At 38.5% G+C, this 21,549-nt stretch overlaps 1 long non-coding RNA gene and 1 pseudogene across 1 annotated transcript; one reads left to right on the forward strand and one right to left on the reverse strand.

The window, feature by feature from the left end:
• Positions 1 to 2,985: 2,985 nt before the first annotated feature.
• On the reverse strand, positions 2,986 to 14,278 carry LOC126602094 (uncharacterized). Its single transcript, XR_007615977.1, has 4 exons — positions 13,882 to 14,278; positions 13,641 to 13,730; positions 13,247 to 13,381; positions 2,986 to 4,321 (listed from the first exon to the last, which is right to left on the reverse strand). It is a non-coding gene; the product is annotated as an uncharacterized LOC126602094 (long non-coding RNA).
• Positions 14,279 to 15,134: 856 nt separating this feature from the next.
• Positions 15,135 to 21,549, forward strand: part of LOC126602672 (uncharacterized) — a 94,522-nt pseudogene continuing 88,107 nt past the window's right edge.

The raw sequence follows: 21,549 nt of genomic DNA on the forward strand, positions 1-21,549 counted from the left end.
TCATGTTCTCGAAATGGTTGGTTTTTGTCGAAGCATTGCGGATTCTTCCTTATTTGTTCGCTCTAGCTCAGTGGGTAAACTCATTGTGCTAATTTATATTGACGATCTAATTGTGACAGGTGATAATATGTCAGAGATCAATGCTCTTAAACAGTATCTCAACAAGTTTCAATCAAAGAACTTGGCACTCTTAAATACTTTCTAGGAATCAAGATGGCACACTCTCACAAAGGCTTCTTCCTCAACCAACGCAAGTATGTTATTGATCTTTTTCATGAAGCAAATATGTTAGATTGCAAGCCTGCTCGCACACCCTTGGATAGCAACTTGAAGCTGAAAACTCATGGTGATCCTATTCCAAATTTAAGCTACTATCAAATAATGGTTAGCAAACTCATTTATCTAACTATCACACGTCATGATATATCATATGCCGTAAGTTTTGTTAACCAATTTATGCACTCTCCAACAATTGATCATTTGAAGATTGTTCATTGTGTGCTTCGTTACCTCAAGGGTTCCGTTGGTAGAGGAATTATTATGCGCAACAATGGTCACACTCACATCTCAAGCTATACTGATGCTTATTGGGCGGGAAATTCTCTCGATCGTAAGTCTACCATTGGCTTCTATACATTTGTGGGAGGCAACTTAGTTAACTGGAAAAGCAAGGAACAAAGTGTTGTTGCTTGCTCTAGCTCAGAGGCAGAGTATCGTGCTATGGCATCGATCGTTTGTGAACTTATTTTGCATCGAATCTTGTATTCCATGAACGAACCAAACACATCGAGGTTGATTGTCACTGCATTCGAAATCAAGTTCATTCCTAGGTGATCGATACTCACTACACATGCAGTCATTATCAACTAGCGGATATTTTCACAAAAGGATTGACATTCGCTGTTTTTCAGTGCTTTTTGTTCAAGCTTGGATTAGTTAACCCCTTTGATCCAGCTTGAGAGAGAGTATTGGAAGAAGTATGTCAACTAGGGTTAGGTTGTATATCCACTGTACAAGTTGTTAACCTAGTCTTAGGGTGATGTTTTGATGTACCGTGTAGAGTGGCTGTTTTATGCCATCTTGTGCATTGGTATCACCAATTGTTAGTCTCTTGTTGTCATTCCCCTTAATTCAAGGGATGTGTATCTTGTTGATTTTTACTTTGTTTGTTAGCTTTAGGTGTAAATCAATGAGGGATAGAAGGTCTTGTTCCTACTCTTCACACATATATATTGGTTAGGTCTCTTGTACTTCTCTTTATGATGAATATACAACTTACAAAATACAATACACATAATACGAGAGAGAGAGAGAGAGAGAGATTCGGTGACAAATGATGAGAGAAGTGATGGTGGGTATATAAGAGAGAGTGGAGTGGTAAGTGATTACCCGAACATTACTATAAACCAACAGTGCATGATGACCAAGTAAAATATAATAACTACCAAGACCATAACGCCGGTCATCACCACATGCAATATGTGTGACACATTCGGAGAAACCGAAAACGATATTCAAATGCGAAAATTGTGTAAGCGGATGAAACTGTGACAAACAAGAAGAAAAATATGACTTGCACTAACTTGGACTCCATTTCTAATTCTACCTGATGTTTTGAAGACAAAGTTGCATGTATTTATAGTACCTACTAGCAAAAATGCCCGCGCTCTGCTGCGGGTCTTGAAACCGTTGAAGATGATACTATTGTTTATTAGCTTTTTTCTCTTTGAAATTTGGACCGGACACTTGAATTTCAAATGGGTTTTTTCTATTTATGTTTTGTACTGTGTTTCTTTGTTTGATTATACTTTGGGTTATTGATTTAGCTTTATCCAACCTCTAGAGTCTAGATGGTAGTGATGATTCGTTACTCGGAAGCTCTCATTCCACATATCTCCGCCATATTTATAAAATCAACAACAACAAAAAACAGAAAAGAAAAGAAAATACTCCAAACAAAAAATGCGAGACTTCTACGATCCAAAAGGGCGGATTTCTAAGTGAAATGGTGGAAAACAAACACTAATTTTTGATGTGAAAAATAAGTTAACACACAAAATTAAACCCTCTTTTTATCAAATGTAGTAAAGTATGTAAGTAGGGATCGTTCTAGGCCGGGGATTAGGAGGGATTGCTAAACACTTGAAAACTGACTTAAAAACATAAAAACAAAATTTAAAACACTAAACTAGACTCAAAGAATGCAAAACTATACTTTAAAATACTTAAACAAACATAAAACTCAAAACAGCAACCTAATGACTCAAAACTGCCTAAAAACCACTTTCTGGGCAGTTTTGAGAACCTAACAAGAACTTGGACGAAGTTGGATGAAAACTTGAATCAAAACACTTAGAAACACAAATCAAAATACTTTCTAACTAATCTAAGACTTCAAAATAAAGGGGGATTTGTTTTGGACGAAAATTGAAAACAAAACAGAAACTTTAAAACAAAACAGATTGTAAAACGTTTTTGGATGAAAAGGATGGATAAAAGGCTAGTTAGGAGGTTCTTCTCCACACATGACACACTTGCAAACAAAATGATTTTCAGTTGTTCTTTCAATAAATTATGAAACTCAACACCCCAAGTTAATTAGATACGCTTAAATTAACCTTCAAGTTCTCCTTAAGTTAATGAATTGGATGGAAAAGCGCATACAACAATTCAAAGCATTCCTCAAAGGTTCCTTACGTGATGAGCACAATAAAGATACAATCAAGAATCATGAAGCACAATGAGAACTATAAGTGTTGACGAGGCATTCGTTACTATGATGAGCATGAAACTAGTGCCAAGAATTCATTCAACGCGATCGTTTTCAAGCGACCTTCACTACTTGTGATTATAAGATTGTAACTATTAGGTGAAACTCCCTCATAATCTAGCATCATATTCATGCATGAAAACTAAGCGTGCACTCTCAATCAACATACACAAATAAGTTATCAATCAAGTAGATGAACGAATTGAATCCGCAACTTATGAAATAACAACTGAATGTAATCAAATCATATTGCAAACATGTACATGGTTTCGAATCACCCCCCAACTAAGGGGGTTTAGTTCCTCATTCTTGCAATACAAAGATACATAAAATTAGACATTAAAATCAAAGGAAATAAAACACCTAAAATGCTCCAACTTGGAAAGCAAGTGCATCAATGGATCTCCCTTCCTCCTTGTTGCGACATGAAGCTTGTGGACAGATTTTTGGGTGGATTTATGGTGTAGAATGGATGGGGAATGATATGGAGGGGTTTAGGGTGAGTGTGGAAGAGTGTTTGATGGTTGGAAGGTGGTGGAGAACTAGGCAAAGAGGGTGGAAGAAGGTGGAGTGGCTGTTATGTTTTCTAGGCACTAGAATGGTGTTTTTTTGGGTGTTTTGCTTCCTAGGGTGTGTATGGACGAATTTCTGTGATAAAATGATGAATATGGGGGATTGTTCTTTGGCCAAGGGGTGTAAACATGTATTTATAGGCCCCAAAAACCTTAGAAAATCAGGTTAGGTTAAGGATGAAATGCATGGCAATTTGTGTGTGTGGTGTGCAATGGTCCAAGGGTGAAAATGAAGTGATGATACAAAGTGTGAAGGGTAAAATGGAGTGGTCTTGAAGCTAGGGAGCATGAATGATTGTGTACATTGCATAGAGATGGAAAGGGAGGTGAAAATGTGTCAATAAATAGGTCAAAGGTGCAGCAACATGTGGTACACAAGGCATGGGATTCCAAATGTGAATGATGGAGCATCAATTGGTGCATGTAATGGATGTAAATGTTGTCTAAAATCTAATGAGTGAAGGGAACAAGAGGTATCAAGCAATTGAGTGTAATAATTAAATGAATTGAAGCATGAAATTAGAAATTATGTAGGGGACAAGAGTGATCAAGCATGGCATGGAATCCAAAGGGAATTCTATGTGGTTTGCATGGCAAGGAATGCAAGTTGGGGTGACAGATTTTTGGGCTGTTTTCTTCATCTTTTGGACCATAATTCTTCATATTCTTTGCCTCTTTAGTTCTCAAATTCGTCCATCCACTTGGCCCATGCATTTGCTATCCATTCCAAGCCCGAAACATGCTCCAAAGGCCTCCAAAATGCATCTTCTTGCATACTTTGTACTTAGAGTCTTTCACTTTGCATGTGGGCTTCTTTGCATGTGTATGAGTTGTCATTGTTTATCCTTGCAATTACACACACACACTTGCACACACATATGCCCAAAATGTCCATCCTCATGCATGCAATCCATTTGAGCCCAATATTGATCCAACATGCACCAAAATGCACTTTTCTTGCCAAGGTTGTTATTAAGACCTACAAACAAATGAAAATGGCTTTAAACACTAAAATAACTAAAGAAACACAACGTAAACGCACAAGAACAAGCCAATTAAGTCGAATAAATATGCTCCTATCAAATTCCCCCACACTTAGCTTTTGCTAGTCCTCGAGCAAAACAAAGAAATAAAACGAAACAAAACAAATAAAACACAACCTAAACCTTCCAACATTTGCCTCAGGGATTTCCAATGCACATGACATGTTAAAAATCATTATCCCCACAGATTTGAGTCATCTTTACACTTAAGCACATACTTAATCATAGTCACCACTTACTAGTTCACAATTAATCAATTAAAACAATGTTTTTGATGTAGTAACATGCCTTTGAGAATTCGCTCAATTCCTTACAAGATATGCACTCAATTTTCACTCAGATTTTCCAACTACACACCCTATACTAGTTATATGTGAGAAGATTGATGTAGATATGAAAACGAATGCTCACATATATGTATCACAAAGAAAGCAATTTATGAAGTTAATAAGCATGTTTAGATATGATCTCATGAATGGAATGCTATTACTTAGACGCGAGAACCAGTGACACCATATGCTCATACCAAATTCAAACTCCACAAATTGAAACACATAACACTCAAGATTGAAGTCAAAGGTTGTAACGGGCTTGGGGTGTTGGCTAACAAATGAAGGATAGGGATAACAAACGTTCTTAAAGCAATAGCAAGAAAAGTAATGAAATGGAAACTTAGAATTCACTTAGATTGTAGTAATCAACTTTTAACACGAAGGGAAGATTCAAGCAATATTTAGGGCCGAATTCAATGTTTTGGACCCTTTCTTCAACAAGCAACACTTTAAAACTCTTTTTCACATATTTTTCAACTCCTTTTCACAGCTCTTCTTCTTTTCATTCTATTTTTCATGAATCTTTCTTTTCTACTCATGCCTTATGAATGATTTTGGCATACACACACACAAGAATCACTTCCCCCACACTTGTTTTCTGCCATACATTAATCAAAAGGAATTCAATTTGACTCATACTTTACTATGCTTCAAGAACAAGGGTATGGATGGTCCTAAACTAGGCTAGGTAAGGATAATGTGGTTTAACAAAGAATGTAGGCTATCAAGGCTCAGTGGGGTTAACTTAAACATATAACGATATGGGATACATGGCAGTTTGGCTTTGGTGGTGGTAACTACACAACTTCATCTTGAATATGTGTTATGCAAATCAATAGCATGCTTTGAATGAAATAGGCATGAGTTCTAGCATTTAGAACTAAATGATGAAACGCCTTCTAAGTAATAACCAAGCAAAGAATAATGAAATCATGCAACGACTTTAGAAAACAAGAATGCACAGATTTTAACTCTCCAAATAAACGTTTAAGCTCAAGTCTCACAAGGTTGTAGTGTTAGTTTGAGTTCTTTCCTTCAAGCATGTTACAAAAAAAACTAATTTTTTTTTCTTTTATGATTACATGTGATTTCATAAGTTATAACCACAACCACGCATAAATAAAGAGTAAATCAAACTTTCATCCATGTTTATAACTCTCTTTAACAGTCATGCAATTACAAACTGAATCCTCATCATTGTGTTGGAAGGTACCCTAAGACACAAATAAGCACACAAAAACAACTCTTTTTGGGATTTTCAAAAACAATTTTTCAAATTTTTATGAATTTTCGGATTTTTATATCAAAACACACTGAAACACTCCAAAACAGCTTAAAAAATACTTAAAACAACAAGGAACAACACTAGAAGTAATGGGTGATAATTTTCTACGAATTTTATGCAAAACACTAGTTACCCCCCCCACACTTAAATCAAACATTATCCTCAATGTTTCAAGTATATACTCACACAAAAAACAAGCAAATAAACAAACGACAAATAAACATGACAAATATGGCAAAGTAAAAACCAGACAGAGTAGAGTTTAAGAACGCAAATCTGGTTTTGGAGATAGTTGATCTTGTTGACTTTCCACAGCTTTGATCTTGAACTGGATTGGAATTGTACGGCGAAGCTTTTCTCTTTGGCGATGGTGCAATTCCTTATTTGTTCTCCAAGCAGATGTGGCAGCTTCTCTAGTTCTTCATCTCAGACTCCTTCCGCTGGGATGATTGTGCAAGCTGCATTCTTCTCTGCTTGTTTCTTCTGCACGACGGGCAGGCACGAGGGAGAGGTGTTGGTCTGTTTCTTTCTTCAATCTTTCCAAGTGCCCACCTCTTGCTTTCTTTCTCCTTGTCCCTAGTTGAGGATGAATCAGCACGTTGTCTCCACATGCTTCGAGGTATCATCTTCACTTCCCTTATACGTGAGAGACGAAGCGGAAGCACAAGATGATGAGTACTCGAGAGCAGGTGCTGGCTGGAGAAAGGACAGGGAGAAAGCATGATATGAGATACTCGTGCTCTCAACCTTTATGATATGAAATACTTGGGCTCTGGATGGGTTGTTTGCAGGGGTATCCCAGGGGATGAAAAATACAGAGTGACTCGAGAGGGTTTGTTGGAAAGCCATTTCAGAGAGGATGAAGGGTTAAGTGAGGCTGAAAGTTGGGTGAGACTGCTTCACTTTGAAGTTCAACATTTATAGAATTTTCTTAATGGCTGGGAAGGCATTGTTCCATTACTCGTGTCGGCAAGCTTGGGATAATTTAACAGTAGTTTCCACGTGCATTCCGCTTCTCCAAAAAAAATTTCGACAGATTGCGCGTGATTTACGCAACGCAGATGTGCAAATTGACAGATGCTGACACGTCTCGATAAAGCAGAGGTCTCTTTAATATCCGGAATTTACGCTTCGAGTTCTGAGCTTCGTTGAGGGCAGAGATTGCATGTGACAAGTGCTGACGAGGCTGAGAGAGACAGATGGTTGGAATCGGTGCTTCGACAGACTGCCCGTGATTTTCGTAAACCTGAGTTGCGTGTGATGGGTGCTGACGAGGGTGAGACAGTTGACACTCTTCGGTATCTGGAATTGGTGGTTTGTGAGCAAGCCCAACTTTTGAGAAAGCTGGCGCCTCTTCGATCTCCGAATGGCTTCTTCGATTTCTGAGCTCACCTCTTCGATCTCTGAAATCCCATCGCGTGCTGATTTTTATAGAGGTATGCAGGACGTTCAAAGCACTCTTGAATTTCTGCCTGTAAAAACTCCCGTTTTGCACTTCTACGATCTTGACTTGTCCGATCTCCTCTTTCTTTAACACCTCTGAAAAATGTCTGGCCCTTCCGACCGTCGTTTTGACTTGAACCTTAGTGAAGGAGCAGCCCCTCATTCTCCAGACAACATATGGCACTCGTCCCTCATATCCCCTACTGGTCCTCTTACCGTTGGGGATTCGGTGATGAAAAATGACATGACCGCTGCGGTGGTGGCCCGGAACCTTGTCACCCTCAGAGATAACAGACTGCTCGCTAGACGGTCTGATGAATTGGCAGTTAAGGAGTCTCTGGCTCTTAGCGTGCAGTGTGCGGGTTCTGTGTCCAACATGGCCCAACGCCTATTTGCTCGAACCCGTCACGTTGAATCGTTGGCGGCTGAAATACAGAGTCTCAAAGGAGATTAGAGGACTCAAGCATGAAAATAAACAATTGCACAAGCTTGCACACAATTATGCCACAAACATGAAGAGGAAAATTAACCAGCTGCAGGAAACTGATGGTCAGATTTTACTTGATCATCGGAGGTTTGTGGGTTTGTTCCAACCGCATCTGCCTTCGTCTTCTGGGGCGGCACCGCGTAGTGAAGCTCCAACTGATCAACCTCCGATACCTCCTCCTTCCGTGGCCCCACCGACTGCTGAGACTCCGCCGACTACTGCAACTCCGCCGACTACTACGACCTCTCCCAAGAAGCCTTTGTGAAGGCTCCCTCTTGTATTATGCTATGTTTCTTTATTTCCCAGTTTGCTGTTCATTTCCACGAAGTTTAATGTTAAAATCCTTTGCATATTTGTTAATGTTTCAAAATAGAAAGTCACAACCAAAAATAATTAAACAAGTAATAAAATTGACAATCAGGCAAAATAAAAATGCAAAAAAAAAAGGAAGGTTTTTAGAAACGCAAAACTGCTTGCGGGCGATTCAAAAAAAAAAAAAAAAAAAAATCTTCCTCATTTGAATACATGGGTTGCCTCCCAAGAAGCGCTTGTTTTAACGTCTTGCAGCCGGACGATGCTTCCATTCAAACTTCCCTAGGTCCCACGACATGGAATTGATCCTTGAATGGAAGGTGATACTTGAAGTGATCCGGCAATGGTGTAGATTCGAGAGTGGGTGCCTGAATCATTAACAAAATGTAAGTATAAAACGTAATGGAAATTGGAGTAGATGACTTACTTTTTCGCTCCGTTACGAACTCAAGGATGAACACCACTTCTTTGAAAGTTTCAGGGACTTTGAATTTGGCTAGATTTACTATGATGGGTGTGATTTGTCTCGTGTCATCAATCTCAACTTCTTTGGGCTTTGTTGTTTCAAATATGTCTTCCTTGCTGAATTCTTGACATTCTCTAGCCACTTCTTTTTCTTGACTCCTTCTTCTTGGTGAACAAGGTTCTTTGAACACTTCAACATAATCTGGTACTTGATTTGGTGTGCCAAGAATTGGGATATCACTTTGCATCTTTGGAATGGCTTCCAGAATGTCTTTTGCACTCTCTTCCTCCTTGGAAATCATGAACATGCGAGAAAAAGAGACATTTGGTGGAATAGGGTTAGAAAGAAGTGAATGTGGAATAACATTACCTGAATTAGATGGTGGTGGAGCTTTAGGAGGCTGCGGCAAGGGTTGTTCTTCCTCCTCTTCTTCAAGCATCAACTCCTCATTCACTTCTAGGCTATGTTTAGACATATTGAGTTCAACTCTAACCTCTATACCACTTCCCAAAGTGATAGCTTCAGCGATTTCAAAATCTCCCCTTGGATTGACAATGGTTGAGTTGGAGAGTTCACTTTGTTCTTGAATTTGTCCCATGAATTCCGCGATCTCTCCCATTTGATTATTCAATTCACCCAACTTCTTGTCTTGATTTTGTAGGTCCTGCATCAAAGAGCTTAGTAATTGAAGAATGTGATCACTATCCAAAGACATACCTGAATTCGATTGGAATTGTTGTGGGGGAGGCTGTGGTGGATGCATCGGTGTTGTATAGAACTCCTCATATGGCTGCCAATATTCTCCTTGTTGAGCCCTCTTGGCTTGATTTTGTGATCCCTGCGCCAAAGAATTTATTTCATCAAAATTTTTATCATAATCTATTGACGAACCTGAGTTTGGTTGGGTATATTGTATATGAGTTTGTGGTGGCTGCGCAGGGCTTGAATAGAACTCATTATATGGTTGCCAATATCCTTCGAGTTGAACTGGTTGAGGTTCCCACCACATAGTGTTTGAATGATCACTCCAATCTGAATTATACGTGTTGGAAAACAAGTTGTTCATTGATTGATTATGATCATGATAACTCTCCCAATTTCTTTGTGGATGTTGATCAGCTTGATATCCTTGCGTATAGGACACATCGAATGTAGGGGTGCTTTGAATTGTGGTCCTTTCGATGTACTGTGACAATTGAGAAGTAAGATTTGTCATTTGAGCTTGAAGATTAGCAATTGCCATGTCTTACTTCTTTTAGTACCTGATATCAAAGAAATAAAACTAAATCAAATATCAAAAGTAACACAAAACAAAGAAAACAAAACTAAGTCAGAAACTAAAACAAAAACAACTAAACAAAAAGAAAAGACCCAAGGGTTTAGCAAAGTTGCTAATCCCCGGCAACGGCGCCAAAATTTGATGTGAAAAATAAGTTAACACACAAAATTAAACCCTCTTTTTATCAAATGTAGTAAAGTATGTAAGTAGGGATCGTTCTAGGCCGGGGATTAGGAGGGATTGCTAAACACTTGAAAACTGACTTAAAAACATAAAAACAAAATTTAAAACACTAAACTAGACTCAAAGAATGCAAAACTATACTTTAAAATACTTCAACAAACATAAAACTCAAAACAGCAACCTAATGACTCAAAACTGCCTAAAAACCACTTTCTGGGCAGTTTTGAGAACCTAACAAGAACTTGGACGAAGTTGGATGAAAACTTGAATCAAAACACTTAGAAACACAAATCAAAATACTTTCTAACTAATCTAAGACTTCAAAATAAAGGGGGATTTGTTTTGGACGAAAATTGAAAACAAAACAGAAACTTTAAAACAAAACAGATTGTAAAACGTTTTGGGATGAAAAGGATGGATAAAAGGCTAGTTAGGAGGTTCTTCTCCACACATGACACACTTGCAAACAAAATGATTTTCAGTTGTTCTTTCAATAAATTATGAAACTCAACACCCCAAGTTAATTAGATACGCTTAAATTAACCTTCAAGTTCTCCTTAAGTTAATGAATTGGATGGAAAAGCGCATACAACAATTCAAAGCATTCCTCAAAGGTTCCTTACATGATGAGCACAATAAAGATACAATCAAGAATCATGAAGCACAATGAGAACTATAAGTGTTGACGAGGCATTCGTTACTATGATGAGCATGAAACTAGTGCCAAGAATTCATTCAACGCGATCGTTTTCAAACGACCTTCACTACTTGTGATTATAAGATTGTAACTATTAGGTGAAACTCCCTCATAATCTAGCATCATATTCATGCATGAAAACTAAGCGTGCACTCTCAATCAACATACACAAATAAGTTATCAATCAAGTAGATGAACGAATTGAATCCGCAACTTATGAAATAACAACTGAATGTAATCAAATCATATTGCAAGCATGTCCATGGTTTCGAATCACCCCCCAACTAAGGGGGTTTAGTTCCTCATTCTTGCAATACAAAGATACATAAAATTAGACATTAAAATCAAAGGAAATAAAACACCTAAAATGCTCCAACTTGGAAAGCAAGTGCATCAATGGATCTCCCTTCCTCCTTGTTGCGACATGAAGCTTGTGGACAGATTTTTGGGTGGATTTATGGTGTAGAATGGATGGGGAATGATATGGAGGGGTTTAGGGTGAGTGTGGAAGAGTGTTTGATGGTTGGAAGGTGGTGGAGAACTAGGCAAAGAGGGTGGAAGAAGGTGGAGTGGCTGTTATGTTTTCTAGGCACTAGAATGGTGTTTTTTTGGGTGTTTTGCTTCCTAGGGTGTGTATGGACGAATTTCTGTGATAAAATGATGAATATGGGGGATTGTTCTTTGGCCAAGGGGTGTAAACATGTATTTATAGGCCCCAAAAACCTTAGAAAATCAGGTTAGGTTAAGGATGAAATGCATGGCAATTTGTGTGTGTGGTGTGCAATGGTCCAAGGGTGAAAATGAAGTGATGATACAAAGTGTGAAGGGTAAAATGGAGTGGTCTTGAAGCTAGGGAGCATGAATGATTGTGTACATTGCATAGAGATGGAAAGGGAGGTGAAAATGTGTCAATAAATGGGTCAAAGGTGCAGCAACATGTGGTACACAAGGCATGGGATTCCAAATGTGAATGATGGAGCATCAATTGGTGCATGTAATGGATGTAAATGTTGTCTAAAATCTAATGAGTGAAGGGAACAAGAGGTATCAAGCAATTGAGTGTAATAATTAAATGAATTGAAGCATGAAATTAGAAATTATGTAGGGGACAAGAGTGATCAAGCATGGCATGGAATCCAAAGGGAATTCTATGTGGTTTGCATGGCAAGGAATGCAAGTTGGGGTGACAGATTTTTGGGCTGTTTTCTTCATCTTTTGGACCATAATTCTTCATATTCTTGGCCTCTTTAGTTCTCAAATTCGTCCATCCACTTGGCCCATGCATTTGCTATCCATTCCAAGCCCGAAACATGCTCCAAAGGCCTCCAAAATGCATCTTCTTGCATACTTTGTACTTAGAGTCTTTCACTTTGCATGTGGGCTTCTTTGCATGTGTATGAGTTGTCATTGTTTATCCTTGCAATTACACACACGCACTTGCACACACATATGCCCAAAACGTCCATCCTCATGCATGCAATCCATTTGAGCCCAATATTGATCCAACATGCACCAAAATGCACTTTTGTTGCCAAGGTTGTTATTAAGACCTACAAACAAATGAAAATGGCTTTAAACACTAAAATAACTAAAGAAACACAACGTAAACGCACAAGAACAAGCCAATTAAGTCGAATAAATATGCTCCTATCAATTTTCAAAGCCTTAACTAATACAAATTCGAAACACTTCATTTTACTTGTTTTCATTATTCAATTTATATCCTAAGAATAATTACTAATAGTTCAAATATTAAACGTTCCGCAACCAAAAGCATTGACACCTCAAAAGTTATGGAAACTTTGATTTCACTAACAAACACAACAAACCCAGAACACCAAATTCAGTATCCATGCTACTCTCATACTTTATGAGCATCCAAACAGAACCCAGAATACCAAATTCAAAACCCCTAAAATCAGAAAAATGGCCCCAAAAAAGCCCTTAATACACATACCTATTTGCTTTATTTTATTTTTAAATCTAGAGTAAGATAAATTGCTTACCTACTGGTGGTGCGGCGTGATAAATTTACCACTCGATCATAATAAGGGAAAACAATTAAACCGTAAAATTAAAAACAATTAAACCCAGCAAATTTTCTGTAATTAAAAAAACACAGAAAACAGTTGGCAACAAAGATTTAGAGTTAATTTATACCATGGAGTGCCAACTGATGGACATAAACAGGATGCAAAGCGAAATTTGAAAACAACAAAATATTCCAAGAAAAAAAAAAGGAACAAAGGTGGATCATATAAGAATCTTCTTTCTTTAATCATATTGTATTGCATTATTTCAAAAACTAAGTATCTAATTTCACCCAAAAAAAATTACCTAGATCAAATATTTCACAAAAATTAACTCCAGAAGTTACCTTCCAAGAGATGAGTTGGTAGCTTCTATCTATTCGACTTGCAGTGGGTCTGCAAAAAAAATGTCCTTTAGTGACCCTAGAGGAAGACGGAGAAAAACCCATCTCTTGAATACCCTTTCAGCTAAAGCGGTTTCACTGCAAAAATCACAAAATCAACACAATTTCAACATAAACTTGAAATTAAGGAAATGACTTAACACTATAACGATTCGAAAGCATTGGAATTTAAATCACAATTCTTACAAATTAACCAAAAAATGCCATCCAAAACCCCAACCAATTAACCAAAAAATGCCACTTGTACTTTTAGCTTAGTCTTCCGATTGAATCAGATCTATCATCAAATTTCAATCAGAAAATAGAAAATTAAGAACAACCCAGTATTTCCACTCACCTGCTGTGAAACTTGTCCCTGTTGAGCAGCAGTAGGAACGGGTAAACTGGGTGATATATACAACTGATTAAAACACTCAAGCTGCTTCAGCTACATAACAGAAAATGAAAAAAATGTTAGCACAACAGTATAAATGCAGGTAAAGGAGTCAATATATGGAGCAACCATCTTGCCCTCCCCCGACTGTTTGTCTCTTAAGCTAAATTGCCATCCAAAACAAATAGAACAGACACTCACTTACCCTCTATTTCTGTAAACGGATCCTATAACCGACATCGAAGCTAAGCATCTAAAACCCTCCTTAGAAGTTAGAAGTAAAAGTTCTCTACTTTATGGAAGAATTAAGCACCTCAATGCCACTAAAACCAAATCATCCTAATAATTCACCCTCCAATTTCATGCCCGAACAAGAGAACGGAAATTTATCACCATGTTCTTTAACTGAAGAATAAAAATTGGGGTAAGCCCAGTTCTCATTTCTAGCAGAGTTCACTCCATCTAAATGCTCATCCAACAAAAAAAAAAATTGAAATTCCAGCTTCTTTGTTGCCTCCTATATTTTATTAGCCTTCAAAAAGTCCTTAAATTGGAGCTTTAGAGCTTTGGAGCTAGGATTTCAAAACGTGAGCTTGTGAGTGCATGAGAGAGAGAGAGAGAGGGCATACCTGGCCATGGGAGAGAACGGAGGCTATAGAAAGAGCTATGCTTGGCTTAACCGTAACCATACAAAACAGGAGGACATGGAAGGGCATGAAAAATGGAAGGGCAGACAATCCTTGTCCATTCAGAATATAACTCGTTACATATCACTGTCAAGTTTTCAATTTACAGGCAAAAGAAACTGTATGCATGTGTATTGTGTAGACAATGGCTTTAAATTGAAGCCTTTTATGCTTATAGTTTTGGGTCTTTTATCTAACTATCTATTGAGGGGAAGCGACACACGTGAACAAGCAAATGCTAGTATATGGTTTTGGGCCTTTTATCCAACTTTCTATTGAGGGGAAACAACACATGTGATTTAAATCCTAGGGCCTAGGCTAATTTATGATAGTATATACTTTAAATAATTTCCTTGATATTAATGGTATAGGGTAGGTGTAATCGTGTAATAAGACAATCTTAAATTCTTAATGGAAAGCGGGGCTGACAAAGAAGATGCATATAACATACGAGGCCCGCAAACAAATAATGAATGATATTGAGTCGACCCAAATTTGAGGTTGTGGGTTTGAACAATGCAACTCTCACACTTGGTCTATCATTTTATATAAAATTAAGTCGACCCAAATTTGAGGTTGTGAGAAGATGCATGTAACATGAACACTTATATAATTGAACCTTACTTTCGAAAATTAATCAAAGTTTTGGTTTAAAATCTCAGTCAGTTTCATGTATACGATTTTTTTTCTTCTTATAAATCTTAATTAAAAAGTTATCATAATTTGTTGTTTATCGTTAGAGGGGGAGCGCGAGTAGTGGTGCAGCATCAAAATGAAACTGGGACAAGATATGTTGGTGAAAATCCTACTAACTCTGGATCTCAAAACTCTGATGCGATTCAAATGTGTCTCTAAATTGTGGTATGCTCTCATCAACAATCCAGGTTTTGTACTACAAAATGGACTTATTGTGTCACTGGGTGATGTCGCTTTAATATAATATAGTGGCGGATAAGACATTTGCGATACCTACTGAACTTGACGTCTGATTTATTGTCGCTTGTAAGCGTCATAAACTGTCTATGTCGATCATCATGACATAAGTTTAAACCTTGCCAATGGAACTCAAAGCTTGCATGTTATTCTTTTTACAAAATCCTTAATTTTCATCGATCATCATGACATAAGATTTTGTGGTATCCACTTCTGTAAATATTTTAAATTGACGATCAAATTAGTTCATTGTATTCATATATGATCAAGGAGTGTAGCTGTAAAAAATCACCAAAATCGGAGTTAAAATAACCGTTTAATCGTGATTTTTCGTTTATAATCGTCAAAAAGTTTTGTCTCCTTACTTGATCTCTGAATGTTTGTTTTTTGCAATTTTTGGCGTATGCGATCTCGAAGCATATATAAACAAGCTTGACGGTTGGATCGTTGAAATTAGTTTCGTAGAATGCGTATCCCATCAAAACAATAGATTCATTAACACTTAAGTTTATTTATACTTTCATTAAGTATAACATAAGAATTTGTGGTATCCACTAGTGTAAATATTTTAAATTGAAGATCAAATTCATTCATTGTATTCATATAGGGTCAATGAGTGTAGCTGTAAAAAGTCTCAAAATCGGAGTTAAAATAACCGTTAAATCGTGATTTTTCGTTTATAACCGTCGAAAAGTTTTGTCCCGTTACTTGATCTTTGAATGTTTGTTTTTTTGTGATTTTTGGCGTATGCGATCTCGAAACATATACAAACATGTTTGAAGGTTGGATCGTTGAAATTAGTTTCGTAGGATGCGTATCTCATTAAAACGATAGATTCACTAACACTTAAAGTTTATTTATACTTTCATTAAGTATAACATAAGATTTTTTGGTATCCACTAGTGTAAATATTTTAAATTGAAGATCGAATTCATTCATTGTATTCATATAGGGTCAAGGAGTGTGTAGCTGTAAAAAATCATCAAAATTGGAGTTAAAATAACCGTTAAATCGTGATTTTTCGTTTATAACCATCGAAAAGTTTTGTCCCGTTACTTGATCTCTAAATGTTTGTTTTTTGTGATTTTTGGCGTATGCGATCTCAAAGCGTATACAAACAAGTTTGAAGGTTGTATCGTTGAAATTAGTTTCGTAGGATGCGTATCCCATCAAAACGATAGATTCACTAACACTTACGAGTTTATTTATACTTTCATTAAGTATAACATAAGATTTTGTGGTATCCACTAGTGTAAATATTTTAAATTGAAGATCGAATTCATTCATTGTATTCATATAGGATCAAGGAGTGTAACTATAAAAAATAATCAAAATCGGAGTTAATATTTTGTGCCTTTATTTATAGTAGTAAAGGGAGATAAGATATTCTTTCTTCTCCAAGTAATACAAGTTGTAATAGGAAAGGATAACTAGAATCAAATCTAATCTAGGATTTACACAATCATACTTAAACTAGGAATGTTCACAACACTCCCCCTTGAGTGTGTAAATACTCAAGGTAGATTCAGCATCATGCAGAAATTGAGGAAGTCGACTCGTCGGCACTGATTCCAAGGAACAACGCTTATTCTCAATAAGGTAGGAACTTGCATAAGTAGTAAGTCTCACTAAAAAACCCTAAGGCTATGGCAAAAACCCGAGTAGGGACAAAATCCATAGTCTAAGGAAAAATGTATGAGAAATGCAAAGTTAAAAGAAACGTCTACAGGACGTCATCAGGGATATGACCAGCCCAAGGTGGGTGCCTCGTTAAAACCTAGTTAGGTAGCAAAAACCCATTGGGAAAATGCTCCTAATCGTAGGGAAAAAGAATACATTAAGATCAAGCAAGTATCTACAGGATACTCCCCATGAGTTTGACATAATTCCAAAGAGAAATAGCAAAGTTACAACTCAAAAAGTTTACACATACTGATTCCATGAACAAGCTTCTGAAACGTCGCCTTCGGTAGTGATTTCGTGAAGAGGTCGGCCAGATTGTCTTGTGAACGGATTTGCGTAACTTCAATCTTCTGATGCTCTTGTTGTTGATGTGTAAAGAAAAACTTCGGCGCAATGTGCTTGGTGTTGTCTCCTTTGATGTAACCTTTCTTGAGTTATTCGATGCAAGATGCGTTGTCCTAAAAAATCATCGTCGGGGCATTAACGGCGGGATGAAGATCGCAGAAGCTTCAAATATGGCCCACTACTGCTCTCAACCAAAAGCATTCCCGAGTTGCTTCATGTAAGGCGAAAATTTTAGTATGGTTAGACGAAGTGGCAACTAAGGTCTGTTTAGTTGACCTCCAAGAGATTGTGGTGCCTCCAACGGTAAAGACATAACTCGTTTGAGAACGCGCCTCCAGCGTCGGCATAACCAACAAGGCGAGAATCAACCCGATGAGCATAAGGTGCGGCATCACTCGAGGATTTGTAGGGATAGAACAAGCCAAAATCCATAGTACCCTTAAGGTAGCGGAAGATGTCTTTCACGCCAGTCCAGTGTCTGCGTGTTGGTGCATTGCTGTATCTTGCCAAAAGATTAACATCGAAGGAGATGCCGGGTCTAGTGCATTGAGCTAAGTACAATAAAGCGCCTATCGCACTTAGATAAGGAACTTCAGGCTCCAAAATCTCTTCATCATCCTCATTCGGACAGGAGGGATCTCGTTTTGCATCTAGCGTATGAACGACCATAGGAGTACTCGAAGACTTCGTTTTATCCTTATTAAAACGGCGCAACACATTCTGGGTGTAGTTCGATTGATGTACTAGGATTCCATCCGAACAATGCTCTATCTCGAGACCGAGACAGTATCAAGTCTTACCTAGATTTTTCATCTTAAATTCCGACTTCAGGTGCGAAACAGTTCTTGCGAGCTCTTCAGGAGTTCCGATGAGATTCATGTCATCGACATATATTGCAACAATCGCAAATCCAGAATGTGACTTTTTAATGAACACACAAGGGCATAGTTCGTTGTTCACATATCCCTGACTAGTCAAATACTCACTCAGATGGTTATACCACATTCTTCCGGATTGTTTCAAACCGTAGAGTGAACTCCTCAGCAGAATTGAAAGCGTGTTCCAGGGTTTGGAAATATTTGAACCAGTCAATGTAAGTCATTCGGGAACTTTCATATAAATTTCCGTATTAAGATTCCCATAGAGATACGAGGTTACTACGTCCATCAGCTGCATATCCAGTTTTTCGGAAACTACCAAACTTATAACGTAGTGAAAAGTAATCACATCCATAACGGGTGAGTAAGTTTCGTCATAGTCAATCCCGGGGCGTTGCGAGAAACCTTATGCTATAAGATGAGCTTTGTAACGCACAATCTCGTTTTTCTCATTACGCTTCCGAACGAAAACCCACTTGTAGCCAACGGGCTTCACATGTGGAGGAGTAGGAATTACAGGTCCAAACACCTTATGTTTCGCAAGTGAATCGAGTTCGACTTGGATTGCTTGTTTCCAGTTTGACCAATCAGCTCTACGTCGACATTCATCAACGGAACGCAGTTCAATATCATCGCTCAACATGATCTCAGTAGCTACTGCAAATGCTAATGCATCATCGACAATCATCTCATTTCTACGTCACACATCATCTAAGCTAGCATAATAGACTGAAATCTCACGATTCTCGGGATGAGGATTCATCTCTTCAAGGACGTTTCCGTAATCTAGAATTTCCCCATGAGTTGGGTAGAATGAGTAAGCGATAGTCAGATTCACGGTAGGCTCTTTAGGACCTTGTGCCGTGGTTTTCCTCTTCCAGGGGTGTGAATCCTTTGAACCAAGGGGTCTGCCATGCTTTTATGTAGGGGCAGATGATTGGCTAGCCGCTAATGTACGTGGATCACCAGAATTGGCGTCCTGGGCTTCCAGAAAGGCAATCTGTCGTACATTTGGTACATCCATCTTTGCAGGCGTATTTGCAACTGGAATATGTGATATTGTCATGCGCGCTAGATCGGTGAAAGCATCTGGCATGCTCTGAGCTATGCTCTAGAGATCTAATATGCGCTGCACTTTAGCTTCGGACTGAGCGGTGCAGGGATATAAATGAGACAAAGTAGGAGTCGTTCACGATAATTCGCGCCGTTCATTAGGAACGTTGACATTCTTATCTCCCCCTAACGACGAGAAGACTGTCTCATAGAAGTGACAATCCGTGAAATAAGCGGTAAACAGATCACCTGTCAAAGGTTCTAAGTAACGAATAATCGAAGGAGAAGCATATCCGACACAGATTCCCATCCTTCGCTGAGGCCCCATTTTTGTACGTAAGGGTGGTGAGATCGGCACATATACCGCACAACCAAAGACGCGCATATGTGATATGTCAGGTTCGCATCCGGTGACCAACTGAAAGGCACTAAATGGTTGTGTCGCAACAGGCCTCAGGCAGACCAACTTTGTTGCGTGCAATATTGCATGGCCCCAAGCAGCGATCGGGAGCTTGGTACGTATGACCAATGATCGATCAATCATTTATAAGCGCTTAATGAAAGCCTCTGCCAGGCCGTTCTGGGTGTGAACATGGGGTATAGGATGTTCAACTTCAACCCCAACCGACATGCAATAGTCATCAAAAGTTTTAGATGTGAATTCTCCAGCATTATCCAATCGAATAAATTTGATCGGATAATCAGGGTGGTGAACCCTGAGCTTGATAACTTGAGCCAATAGTTTGGAGATTGCAGCGTTCCTTGTGGACAACAAGCACACGTGTGACCAATGTGTGGAAGCGTCAACCAAAACCATAAAATATCTAAATGGTCCGCAGGGAGGTTGAATTGGTCCACAAATGTCCCCCTGAATCCGTTGTCGAAAAATGGGAGGATTCGAACGAATCTTGTCATAAGAAGGCTTAGTAATAAGCTTTCCCATAGAACATATTTGACATGCGATTTCATGGATCGAACCTAAGCTTCGGGTTAGTAGATGCCCGTGTGAAGATTTGAGGATACGACACATCGATATTCATCCAGGATGTCCCAAACGATCATGTCAAGTGTAATTTCGTGCGCGGTCCCTGTGGTAGGGCTGGCCACATAGTGGCATTCTATGGAGCGTATGGTCGTAGTATACAGACCACTCGGGATACGCTCCATCTTCTCGAGAATACGCTTCTGGCCATATTCGTAGGAAGTTATGCACAGAAATTCAACTCCGTTTTCTATGTGGGTTTCAGCGTGGTAATTGTTATCTATAATGTCCTTGAAACTAAGTACCGTTCTTCCGGAACGTGGAGAATATAGTGCCTCAGCAATGGTCAAGATTGTACCATTGGACAACATTATACGTGCCGTACCGTATCCTTCTATCAGGTTGGATGGGCCTGAGAGGGTTGTCAGAGGTGCATTCTTAGGTATGAAGTTAGTGAAATAGATGCGTTCACGCAAAACAATGTGCGTGGTTGCACTATCTGCCAGACAACTAACTTTCCCACTAGTCATACCTAGAATGAAAAATTAATTTGAATCGGTCACATGCATAAAAGTTTATAAAAAAAATATCAATTCAAAATAATTTCATTTATTCAAGGATTAAAACTTAATATCCAAAACAAATCACCAACGAATAATCCAAAACATAAAGGAAAATTGTTCAAAATCAACCAAAAAAACAAGGGGGGTTTGGCCACTAGGTGGAATTCGGCCCCAATGGTCTTATTTTAACTAAGAAAGTAGTTTATGTCTAAGATTCTAATCTTCCATAGGAGTGGTATCCTCCTGAAAGTCAGAAACCTTCATTTTTGTAGTCTCCGGTTCGTCCACTTGCATGAAGTTTGATTCAAACTTCTTACGACGAGAATGATATTCATCTACAACCTTCTTGGAAGCTCGGCAAACACGGGACCAATGGTCCTTTGAACCACAGCGATAGCACATATCGTCATCCATGGTTTTGGGTGCTTTGCCCTTATTCTTGAAGTTCGGGGCCTTGGGAGCGAGGTTTGGGCGCTTCTGGCCTTTGTTTCCTCCTTTGGATGGGTCTTGGCTCTGTTGACCTTTGTGGGATGGCTTCTGGCCGCCACTACCACGCCTTTTTTGGCGTGTTGGGTGCTGATTAGTGCTATAATGTGTTTTAGGCACAACAGTAGCCCCAGTAGGTCGAGCTTGATGATTCTTCATCAACAGCTGGTTCTGCTTTTCAGCAAGAAGTAAAACAGAGATCAAATCCAAGAACTTGGTGAACTTCTGAGCTCTATATTGTTGCTGCAGGACAATATTAGAAGC

This window comes from Malus sylvestris, chromosome 15 (genome assembly GCF_916048215.2).
Source record: "Malus sylvestris chromosome 15, drMalSylv7.2, whole genome shotgun sequence".
Taxonomy (NCBI): domain Eukaryota; kingdom Viridiplantae; phylum Streptophyta; class Magnoliopsida; order Rosales; family Rosaceae; genus Malus; species Malus sylvestris.